Source organism: Fragaria vesca, linkage group LG4 (genome assembly GCF_000184155.1).
Source record: "Fragaria vesca subsp. vesca linkage group LG4, FraVesHawaii_1.0, whole genome shotgun sequence".
NCBI classification, from domain to species: Eukaryota; Viridiplantae; Streptophyta; class Magnoliopsida; order Rosales; family Rosaceae; genus Fragaria; species Fragaria vesca.
Window position 1 is genome coordinate 1,971,620 of NC_020494.1, and position 4,606 is coordinate 1,976,225.

Consider the following 4,606-nt stretch of genomic DNA (forward strand, 5'->3'; position numbering starts at 1 on the left):
AAACCTATGAATAAAAACTGGAAGTGGTGGAAAATATGACTCGCCTCCTACACTCGCCGAACTGAACTCTGCAGATTGGGCATTTAAAAACAAAAGGCCCAGGGGAGAAGCATTTAAAATGTTAGCGTGAGTGAACAAAAATAAATAATAAAATATTGACTTATTGATAGAGCTTTAAAATCAAAATTAATGTTTTTCCCATATTTTCCATTTAGAAAAATATTTATGCATGCCACTCTTGGAAATTTTCCCGAAAATATATATAGACAAAAGAATGAACCAATCCCATTGGTTCCCAATAAATCAATAAAAATGGGGAAGAAGTTTCACCATAACGATGAGCCTCCCAAGCTATAATAGCGTCCCACGCTAAGCGCTCTACTCACCTATGGTGAGTAGTCGCTAGTAATGGTTAGCTAATATATAAATATAAATACCGATCAGTTGCCTCCCAGGTTATAATAGCGTCTCACGCTACGCGCTCTACTCACATATGAAGAAGACCGCTAATAAGGCTATTATAACGATTCACATATGATGAGGACTGCTAATACGGTTTGATAACAATAATCAATATAAATCAACCCTTTTATGGTGAAGTAAAATAATAAATGATCAAGAATATCACTTTCCCAAAAATAATATAAAATCCATTGAGCTTAGTTGTAATGATCTCATTTTTTTTAAATAGGTTATTTAATTTAATTGTTTTTATTTCTTTTTCTTGGTGTGTTTTATTATATGATTAAGAATTGATTCTTTTTAGTATGGTAAATATCTGATTGGGGTTATTAGCTTATGTTATTAAACATGTGTTAACTTTTCTTAAATATCTAGCTATACTAGAAGCATCTAACGCCTAATCTAGAGTAATACACGTTGCCTAATCCTCTCCCTCCAGGTGTCCCTGATCGATTTCTCTCGAACATACCAGTCAGTCTTTCTTCCTCTTCTCTTTTCTGTTCTTCCACTTTCCCGCAAAGAAATTGGTGTTCCTTCTCACTCAAAGGCTGTGTTTGAACAATAGCTCTCAAAGGATTTCTTTGAATCCCCTTGTCTAAGAGTCTCTGAAGTTCTCCATTTGAAACAGGCACAGCTTTATGGCTGCAAGTGAGTTTTCTGATCTTCCATAATTTTCATCTCTGATTAGACTACTTCCAAATGGAGGGGAGTATGATTCGTATCTAAAAATTCCTTGATAGGTGGCTGGATTGCGATAGTAGATTGGGTGTTTGATTTTGAGCTCGGATTGCTTTGACGATGATGTAAATTGGATTTGCTGTCGTTTGAATTGGGTGATGGTATTTGGAGTTTGCTTGAGTTATCTCTTGAAGTTTTGGCTGCTGATTGCTTGGACTTGAGGTAGGGAAAACAAACTTTTTTTTATAGCTTTGATTCTTATTTAATATGTGATTGGGGTGATTGTATTGGAATATCTTCTCTGCTACTTTTCTGTGAGTGCAAATTGATAAGCATGGTACCCTTGTCTTATGTTGAATAGAAATTTTATTGAGTTTCGATGCTTCTTTGATTCAGGGTAGTAAGTACCCTTTGGTTTGTGTCTAATCTTGATACGATCGCTTTGAGTATCTTTGTTGGAATTCATTGAAGAGCAGACAATGCTCTTTCCCTATCCAAATCCTTCTGATCATGTGGACTGCTGGTTTCTATCTGATTATATCATCTAAAGTGGTTCTATTGAATACCCAGTCTATGTCTATTTGTCTTACTCTACTGCTTTGGGACTTTGAGTGCAGCTGTATATTGTTGTTTCTGAATTATTTCTGATCCTAGTCTTGTTGTTCGTTGGTGTTCATAACTCAGTTTGTACCAAGCTCCTCATTTATACATAAAGCTGATTCTTGTTTTGTTCTCTACAAGTTAAAAGGAAGCTTTTTAAATATGACTTTACTTGTAACAAAAGTTCAATTCCTTGCTTATTCTTTTGGTCCTGAGTTCCTTTCGAAAAGGGTTAAATGATATAACTGGGCTTCTCTCTTGCAACTATTCTACTTCTATGTTTTACATCATGGTGTCAATTATCTTATTTGAACTGATTTTTGAAAATCGATCAAGTACTACTCTTTCTCATAAACATCTGATTTCAACCGAGACTTGATACTTGTGCTCTATCTATCTATATGCTTGGTCTTTTAACTCTGAAATGATATCCACTTTCGGGTTATAGTATGTTCAAACTTTCTTATCAAGTTGGTGTTCTATAAATATCCTTTTTGCCATATTTTTGTCCAAATTAATTCAGCCCTTATTTTAATTGACAAAGCATGTTGAAATACTCTCATACTCATGATCTGACTAATATGAATATGTATATCTCATTAAAGTTTTGTCTATACCAGATGATCTTCTACCTATCATAAAATTTACTGATTATAAAGGGTTTGCTCTTCTAGATCCTACTTACAAAATATATGTGTTCATGCATTTTGGAAAGGTTAGTTTTCTAAAGTATTTCCTGTCTCGTTCTAGCCAAATGGTGAATTAAATTGATTATTCTTGTGATTTCATAACAGCAAAGTTCCAGTGTTTTATATAGCCAATTTATCGACTTACTCTTGTTTTCAGTGTATAATCCTCAAACCTAGAAGAGCTGTTATATGTTGCATATTTTCTACACTTTACCTTTTTAAAGTACAGTAAATGTTATTGCGCCCTTTCAATACCAAAAGGCTATTTTGTTTCCAGTATATATACTTTCAATCCATATGGAACTATGAATTCCAAATCCATTTGTATATGGCTGTACTTGAGTTCAATTCATAATACTTGATCCTTGGTTTTGGTACAAAATCGTATATTAGTATCTGCGTCATGTTCCTTGGTATTAAAAATCTGGTCTCCTATATGCAGTTTCATACGAAGTCCTCAAAGCAGTTCCATTTATGAAAATACAAAGTCCCATCTCTGATTAGTCTTATATGGGTTTACCTCTTTCAAAATGTGCTCTTGTTGATAATAAACTAAGCTGCTGCTATAACTTGCAATCTTATCGGTGTTTCATTGATTTGATCTTCATTAACGGATTTGGTCTGTTGAAATCCTGATTTTTGAAAGGAAAGAGATTTGAATTACATTATCATTTTCTGGGCAGATTCTTCCTTCATTCTGTAAAGGGATTTCAAGTTTCTTTCTGATATCCCTGATTGTTCAGCTTCGTTTGGAAAGCGATTGGATTTCAAATGTTTTTATTTGGTTAGGCCTGGTTTAAAGTTAAGTAGGGATTGGGCCTCCCTAGGGTGAATAGACCCAAAACTTGATCAGGATACTGCATGTGCGGGGTTTGCTCGGTTGTATAGCTGGGCGGTGGGCTCTAACCGGAATTATAAGGATCTGCCAATTTCGATTGAAAGAAAAGTTTCAAATGAAGTTGCTGGAAGTTGTGGTTTGATAGAGAAAACAGTTTTCTGGGATTTGAACGTATTATATGAAGCTGAAAAGCTTTAAGGTTTTTACTATACTTTTATTACTTTCAGAAGTACCTGTTATCTGTTAAATCTTCTGTCAAATGACCATTGATATCAGACTTTTACATGTTGATCCATATGATACTGAGCACTCTTTCAGTTGGAAAACTTTGATATCTTTAACTTCACTGATATATTTGAGGAGTGTTTTCCTGGTCATTCATTATCATTTTTGAATCAATGTTTCTTTTCTAAAAATGCAGCAGTAACTATTTGAGTCTTAGCCTCAATTATGTAGTCATGTTCATTCAATTCATGAGCATTGAAAGCATATCTCCAATCTCTCATGTTCAGTCGCATATTGGATTTGAGTCTTAGTTATAAAGATTATTTTGTTGTACCTACTGAGCTTGTGAAGCTCATTCCCTATATTCTTGTGTTGTTTTCAGGTAGTCTAAAAGTGGACAAGTTAATGATATTGATGTCTTCTTGAGCTGAAGTTTTGGTATTATTCTGTGATGGTGTTAGCTGTGCTTCACTTGTGTCCGAGTCCTTGTGTTCTCTTGGACTGGATTGCGTGGTTACATTTAAATTGAGTATGTTGTTGATGTTATCTTGTTTTAAAGGTTAGAACTTCTATGTAGCTTTGAGGCAGCAATCTGGTAAAGGTTTTGGTACCAATGTGATGGATGGTTTTGAAGTGTAAATATTGTATTGAACAAACTGTAGGGTTGTATCTAAACTATTTCTTATCAGATTTTAATGTTTCTTTTGTATCTTTAAAAGCAAAGGAACAAAGGAGTTACGTGTGTTTAAAGTGATGCAAAACCATTTGTTTACTGCCCTGTTTTTAAAAGGTTTGGTTATGGAAGCACACAAATGTTCTTGAGATGTTTATTTGGAAACTTCAGACTAGTTGGTTTTAACAAATGGCTGCATCTTCCAAGTACAACCGACTACTTTTCAGTGTTACATATTCCTACAAATACATGAGAAGTTTAACTTCCAAGTTCAATCTAGTTACTTGTTACTAAATGCTAACAAAATGATTTTCCCTTTAAACCTAGCTCACCAAAGTTTTAGTGCCTTTGTTTAAGCAATCGGGATCATAGACAGACGTCCGCAAACCCGTAAAAGTGCGGACATCCCTGCTTTTGCAGCAATCAACCGCCGACGACATC

General features: G+C 34.5%; 1 non-coding gene across 3 annotated transcripts; it reads left to right on the forward strand.

Annotated features, from left to right (window-relative positions):
• Positions 1-866: 866 nt before the first annotated feature.
• Positions 867-4,349, forward strand: LOC101295122. 3 transcript variants are annotated; one of them, XR_184417.1, is made up of 4 exons: positions 976-1,110; positions 1,203-1,362; positions 2,361-2,455; positions 3,875-4,349. It is a non-coding gene; the product is annotated as an uncharacterized LOC101295122 (transcript). The 3 variants fall into 3 exon arrangements; XR_184416.1 differs by lacking the exon at positions 2,361-2,455 and having other exon boundaries at positions 867-1,110; positions 3,875-4,179; XR_184418.1 differs by lacking the exons at positions 976-1,110; positions 2,361-2,455 and having other exon boundaries at positions 1,205-1,301.
• The last annotated feature ends 257 nt before the right edge of the window (positions 4,350-4,606 follow it).